The 7,500-nt window shown below is 48.2% G+C and overlaps 1 protein-coding gene across 1 annotated transcript in view; it reads left to right on the forward strand.

Moving 5' to 3' along the window:
* Positions 1 to 7,500, forward strand: part of efl1 (elongation factor like GTPase 1) — a gene marked incomplete at its 5' end in the record, with an annotated part of 72,505 nt that overhangs the window by 21,852 nt on the left and 43,153 nt on the right. The gene's annotated exons all lie outside the window — the stretch shown is intronic.

Here is a 7,500-nt window from a genome sequence, read left to right on the forward strand (position 1 = left end):
GAGCACACCAACACCAAACAGTTGCTCATTGGAAACAGATGCTCACAGGAAACTGGGCTAATGGCGGGCCACCATTACGGCTCCCGCTCTCGCCTGTGGAGCGTGTGTGTGTGTGTGTGTGTGTGTGTGTGTGTATGTGTGTGTGTGTGTGTGTGTGTGTGTGTGTGTGCGCGTGTGTGTGTGCGCGTGTGCGTGTGCGTGCATGTCATGAATAGGCTGGATGGATAACTCACTATAACACTGTAAAGTAGTTTTACTTTGTGATTTTTGTGTTACATTTTCACGACCTTTCGGAGCGACTGCGAGTCACACTTGGTAAGAGCGTCTGGTAAATGAATACAATGTGAACATAAAGTATGCTGGACTGCTCTCCAACTAGAGGAGGAAAGGCGTCTTTTAAGTAAAAAAGACATTATACTTCCCCTCAACAATAGATTACAGTTGTTCTCAACCATAGAAATGCATTACAGTTGAATCTCTGAAACCTTTGTGATGGAAGCTATATCACTTCCCTAGTCTTGGCAGTTAGCTTCGCTCTCCTTGTTGAACAGAGTTGCCGTAACCGATTAAACTACCATGCTGGTTGTTGACATTACCGTGACACGGCGTACAACTGTGTTTGTTGTTATACCAAGCAATAAGTCTGCATTATTCATGAAACAAAACAGTGAGCAATCGTGTCAATGCGTTTACTTGTTGAAAAAGTATTTTTTGTTAAAAGTTATGTCAGGACATGAGTTCAAAAATAGATTGAAATCTGTTTACCAAATTGACATAATTATAATCAGAGTGAGTAATTAATTCTCACAGTCAGCAGAAGAGTCTACTCTCACAGCAGCGTCTCCTGTACCAAGGTAATTTGCGAGAGGAGAGAGTAGAGAGTAGAGAGTAGAGAGAGTAGAGAGTAGAGAGTAGAGAGTAGAGAGTAGAGAGTAGAGAGTAGAGAGGAGAGAGGAGAGAGCAGAGAGCAGAGAGCAGAGAGTAGAGAGTAGAGAGTAGAGAGCAGAGAGCAGAGAGCAGAGAGCAGAGAGCAGAGAGCAGAGAGCAGAGAGCAGAGAGCAGAGAGCAGAGAGCAGAGAGCAGAGAGCAGAGAGCAGAGAGCAGAGAGCAGAGAGCAGAGAGCAGAGAGCAGAGAGCAGAGAGCAGAGAGCAGAGAGCAGAGAGCAGAGAGCAGAGAGCAGAGAGCAGAGAGCAGGGAGCAGGGAGCAGGGAGCAGGGAGCAGGGAGCAGGGAGCAGGGAGCAGGGAGCAGGGAGCAGGGAGCAGAGAGCAGAGAGCAGAGAGCAGAGAGCAGAGAGCAGAGAGCAGAGAGCAGAGAGCAGAGAGCAGAGAGCAGAGAGCAGAGAGCAGAGAGCAGAGAGCAGAGAGCAGAGAGCAGAGAGCAGAGAGCAGAGAGCAGAGAGCAGAGAGCAGAGAGCAGAGAGCAGAGAGCAGAGAGCAGAGGGCAGAGAGCAGAGAGCAGAGGGCAGAGGGCAGAGAGTAGAGAGTAGGCAGAACCAATGGATTTTCCAAAATTATGCCTCACCAAACTTCATGCATTTGGGGTGGCTGTTGGCCTGTGGTTATCTCTCCCTCTTCTCTCTCTCTCTCTCTCTCTCTCTCTCTCTCTCTCTCTCTCTGTATCCTCTTCTCTTTCTCTCTCTCTCTCTCTCTGTATCCTCTTCTCTCTCTCTCTCTCTCTCTCTCTGTATCCTCTTCTCTTTCTCTCTCTCTTTCTCTCTCTCTTTCTCTCTCTCTCTGTATCCTCTTCTCTTTGTCTCTCTCACTCTCTCTCTCTCTCTGTATCCTCTTCTCTCTCTCTCTCTCTCTCTCTGTATCCTCTTCTCTTTCTCTCTCTCACTCTCTCTCTCTCTCTGTATCCTCTTCTCTTTCTCTCTTTCTCTCTCTCTCTCTCTCTCTCTCTCTCTGTATCCTCTTCTCTTTGTCTCTCTCACCCTCTCTCTCTCTCTCTGTATCCTCTTCTCTCTCTCTCTCTCTCTCTCTCTCTGTCTCTCTCTCTCTCTCTCTCTCTCTCTCTCTCTCTGTATCCTCTTCTGTCTGACTGTAGCAATTCGCTACCTGACTTTGCAGACGACCATAGATACAGGGGGTCATTTCTGAATTCCATGTGTTGCAGACGGGAGTGTCTGCAATTATTATCTTTGCTTTCTCGGGATTGGAACCTTGTTTTCGGGGGGGGGGGGGGTCTTGAGCCATGGTGCCATACCCATGATGCACCTGCCCATCCTCGGCCCGGCGGCTGCACCGTCCATACTGTCCATACTGATTCTCAGAAATTCGAGCCAGACCCAACCCCTCGTAGTCCCGTCCGATTGGAGCAGAATCAAAGCTCTCCAGCCGGACCACAGCCTCTCCACACATGTCGAATAACCAACTCCAGCCCCGCCAAGACAGTCAGGTGGCCCGAATAGCCTGTGGAACAAATAGTTCATGTAAAATGTTTGCATAACAATTTGTTTCTAATAAGCCCAATTTTTCAATGTTTTATTTTGAGGATTCTAGTTGGAAACAGGCCTTACTGTTAGGAGGCCTCTGTTCAGATGGGAATCAGGAATGTTGTGGTTTTTGTTTTGCTACTCCTTTGAATCAATACTGGCAGATATACTGGAGTTGTTAGAGAGGGGAGAGAGCAGAGAGAGAGAGAGAGAGAGAGTAGTTACAGAGAGGAGAAAGAGAGAGATGGGCAGATAGATAGATAGATAGATAGATAGATAGATAGATAGATAGATAGATAGAGTGAGCAGAGAGCTAGATAGAAGTTGTTCCAGAGAGGAGAGAGCAGGCAAGGAGAGTGTGCCAACAGAACCAGAACATGTCCACGCCCAGTTGTTATCTTCTGGTTCTGCAGAAGCCAGAGGCATGGAGGAGCCAGAGGCAGGATGCCATTGAGTAGCATCTGAAGCCTTTTATTCTCCTGTTCTGCTGGATGCTGGTGGGTGGGCACTAAGCTCTCTGTATCCTCTTCTCTCTCTCTCTCTCTCTCTCTCTCTCTCTCTCTCTCTCTCTCTCTCTCTCTCTCTCTCTCTCTCTCTCTCTCTCCCTCCCCCCCTCTGTATCCTCTTCTCTCTCTGTCTCTCTCTCTCTCTGTATCCTCTTCTCTCTCTCTCTCCCCCCCTTGGTATCCTCTTCTCTCTTTGTCTCTCTCTCTCTGTATCCTCTTCTCTCTCTGTCTCTCTACCCCTCTGTATCCTCTTCTCTCTCTGTCTCTCTCCCCCCCTCTGTATCCTCTTCTCTCTCTGTCTCTCTCTCTCTGTGTCCTCTTCTCTCTCTGTCTCTCTCTCTCTGTATCCTCTTCTCTCTCTGTCTCTCTCTCTCTGTATCCTCTTCTCTCCCCCCCCCCCATGTATCCTCTTCTCTCTGTCTCTCTGTATCCTCTTCTCTCTGTCTCTCTCTCTCTCTGTATCCTCTTCTGTTTCTGTCTGTCTGTCTCTCTCTCTGACCTCTCTCGTGCGTGTGCGTGTGCATGTGCGTGTGCATGTGTGTCTGTGTGTGTGCGCGCCTCGGGTCCATGGAGTGGAAAGAAACCCACACATACCCCGCTGGCTCGACTGGCATTTCTCTGCCCCTCTCTCCTCTCCTCTCTTCTCTTCTCTCTCTCTCTCACTCTCTCTCTCTCTCTCTCTCTCTCTCTCTCTCTCTCTCTCTCTCTCTCTCTCCTGTCACAGCACCAGCCCCTAATTGCAGGCTCTGCCATTACACTCCCAGAGAAGCAGAACGGAGCAGAGAAGAGGAGAAGACAGGCTGTCTGAGAGAGAGAGAGAGGCGGGGCGGGTGGGAGGGCAGACGTGTATGTCACTAAAGGGGGATGGAGAGAGTGAGTCATGACAAGCAGGTAAAGAGAAAACATAGTTTGTGTTGGAGTGTTTTGTGGACTATGGATAGAGGGAGTGAGGGAAGAGGAAGGAGAGAGAGAGAGAGAGAGATACAGCAGAGAGGGCTGTTATGTTATCCCACACTGTGAGCTAGGCAAGGGCTGTCCAACATCCTGCCTAATGAGCCGGCGAGGACCCCTTTCTCTCATTGCTGCCACCCTGCTGAAGGCAGGCATGTCTCTGGCCACCCATGGGCCATGAACTAAAGCTTACAGGGCAGATACATCAAGTTCTAGTTCAGTGCCATACATATCACCTCAGGGCAGGCATGTTGCTGGCCACCTATGTGTTAAGATAGCTACTGAAAAGATACTTTAGGCTCTAGGCTAAAAGCAAAAAATGTAAATGTACAATGTAGGCTAGCCCACAACAGGCATTTCATCAGCCACCCCTAGGTGTAGTGGTCCATTGACGATGTGCGTCACATTTGATGCAGTCCCGGGGTAGTGGTGGCCTAGTGGATTGTGAGTTGGACTGGAGGTCCATCAGAAGGTCATGAGCTCAAATCCCATCTGGGAACATCACCACTAGTGTGCCCTTGAGTTCTAAGTGACTCCAGGGAGACTGTCCCGTCCCTGTAACCTCTAATTGTGAGTCACTTTGGATAAAAGCGTCTGCTAAATGGTTGAATGTGAAAATCCCATCTCTGGCCAGTTTAGGACCCGGTTTCAGTCATTGAGATGAAAACCTGAAGAGACCCTAGTCCCGGAGTTGTAGCGGTTGCAGAGGAACAATCAGGAAGACAATCGCAGCATCTTTATTTCTCTGCATCTTTTCTTTCTCCTGACCTATATTTCAATGGAGGGAAAATCCACCTCTTTTTACATATTAAAACAGTTGACTCGAGTGGCGGTAAAGAAAGCCTGACCCAGATCTTGCCGTGTGTACATAAGTGAGACGATCCTTAATGATGTCACCTCCGCTTCACTTGCTGCTCAGTCACCCAGACGAGGGGGGGAGTCTGTAGCTGTGTAGAAGGAGGGGAAAAAAACACTGTGACGGCACATCTGCCGTTGCCTTGCTCGGAAAAATGCATTATTCAAACAGCGGCTCTCTTGATGGCTGCGATCAGGTGGGGGAGGCTTGGCTGGCGGGGGTCGCACAGCGTTTGATACCGTTCCTCGTTCCGTTTACCGTGGATTACAATGAGCCTGTACCTCCGATTGTTGTTTCACCTCCTCCAGCGGCCTCCCTCCGGCTGGGAGTTCCTGTGAAAGTTGATGGGTTAAGTGCACTCATGCTTCATATTGTACATGTCCCAGTCCCAGCAGAGGGAGGGGGGGGGGGGGGGGGGGGGCCTAGACTGTGTGTTTTAGCCTTCCAAGGGATATAGCAGGGCAACGCAGAAAGGCTCATAAGTCATTCAGTCTGAAGTGCCGTACGAGGGCTTTGAAGTGGGCCGGTGTTTCTGCGTAGGTAATATTTCTCCACCGCTTCAGTACATAAGAGCCAGTGGCGGGGCCAGTGTATTGTATAATGCTCGATATACGAATATCAAGTTATCTTTTATGCTATTTCTATTTCTTTTTCTTTTCTTTCCCCTCTCAACCACCCCTCCATGTGTTGAGTCTGCCTCCAGATTCGTCTTGAGCTCGTACAGAAAAAGAAAAAAGAAAAAGCCTAAGAAAAAAGACAGTCGCTCGAAGCGGGCCCTTTCAACCTGATTTAGCTAGTTTTTCCGCCAACCTCCGCCTTCTCTTTGAAGAACCACTTTGTTATCATAGCTTTCATTGTAAACATTACGTGACCTTCCGTTTGGCCGTCCATATATGTTGTGTGTGTGTGTGTGTGTGTGTGTGTGTGTGTGTGTGTGTGTGTGTGTGTGTGTGTGTGTGTCGCTCCCTGAGTTGGTCTGTTTCCAGTTCTCTGTATGAATGAGCTGCAGGGCATCGCTGGCAGACACTCACACATGCCTCCGCAGGACTCGCTTAGCTTCAGTTGCCATGGCAGCCATGATCAATTTAGGTCTCAGTAGTAGTTATGAGACTGCTTGTAGGAGTAAGGGGGCAACCTCTCCCTCTCCCTCTCTCTCTCTCTCTCTCTACCTCTATCCTCCCCCCCCCTCTCACTCTCTCCATGTCTCTCTCTTTCTCTTTTCAGCTCTCGCCCAACATGCTTGACCTAGCGTTCAAATGTACTCCTGTCTGATTGGCTGATGATGTTATTGGGTTGTATTAATGGTCGGTGGTAGTTGGTGGGCAGAATAGGATAGAAACATCTAGAAGCTCTCTCAATAGAACATGTCTCAGGTCGTTGACAGCCCTCCAGTACGCCAACACTGCACTCTATCAGAACTATATCAGTGTTATGATATTCCTATTTCAAAGCAAGCAAACTCCATGTTAATCCATTGTTCTCGTTTTCATTATTGACAAGTGTTATCTGTGAAGGCAGCAGAACATAGATAGATACATAGTTCTTGGAAAGAACTCTCATTATGGAAGAGTAAGACTGTTGGCTTAACAAAAGAACAAAGGACCCCAGGGAGATGGAGCCATGAGCTATTATTTGCAAGAATCGCAGAAATCTTGGGATGGAACAACACCAGACGTTTGAAGTTTGCGGAGTGAAATGGATTCCTACTTCAATGCGAGTTGTGCTTGGGTTCTGACAACCCGGTGACATGTACAGTACAAAGGAAAAAGAAATGAAGTCAGACTTCAACCCAAACTGATGCAATATGCAGCACTGACGTAAACACCCAAAGCAAATCGCCTTTGTCCTTTCTACTGACACTTTTATGCGCCCTAAACCCTAAAGCGGAAAGTATCCGCAATCAAAATCCTCCAGCGGTAGACAGTGATTAAGTGTTTTTCGCCGACAGCTTTACTATCGTATATATGGTTTCATTTTCCACCCCGGGTCTCGTCCCCTCCGCAAAGTGAATCGGCCTGCCTGTGGTTCTGAAGAGACCTGCTCCAGTGTTTAGGAGCCATTACTGCAGAACCACTGTGGTGAGGGGGGCCAGGACCCAAACGGCATGGCGTTCCCATTATTGCCAATAAGCCACTGATTTGACCCATTCAAGGGAAAAAACACTCTAGACTACTCCGCTTGTCTGTCCTTAGGAATGTTAGACTCGTTAGAACACAAACAGGTTTCAGCTGCACTTGGTGTGAAGGAATAAGTGAATCGTGGGCAAAAAATGAAATGAGCCTTCTCTGTGTGTGTGTGTGTGTGTGTGTGTGTGTGTGTGTGTGTGTGTGTGTGTGTGTGCACTGTTGCGTTATTTCTCTGTCGGTTGTTGACAACTTATATGAGGAGAGCAAATCCACTCAGCGAGGAGCGCTCCCTGACTGTTGTTGCCACACCTTCAGTAAAGTATAACCCTTGTCAGATAGATTGTTTCTATCTTGTTACCATGATGTTTGTGCTCTTGTGGTTTTTGTCAACAAGCCTGTGTTTAGCTCAGAGCCCCTTTCTGCCCAGTTTATGCAAAACAGAGGTGTAATCAGCCTTTCCCCCCTGGAGTCATTGTGTGTCGGCATGGCTACCTCTGTTGTCAGGCCTAAATTATGGGCTATTTTAAGTGGTTTGTCATTATAGAGTTGAAGTTGTGTTCATTCTGTCAGTCAGGGTTTTTGTGAACAGCTGTAGTCACTGTGGTCACTTTGAAGCAGGAAAACACA

This window comes from Nansenia antarctica, assembly GCF_963989245.1.
Source record: "Nansenia antarctica genome assembly, chromosome: 9".
Lineage (NCBI taxonomy): Eukaryota > Metazoa > Chordata > Actinopteri > Argentiniformes > Microstomatidae > Nansenia > Nansenia antarctica.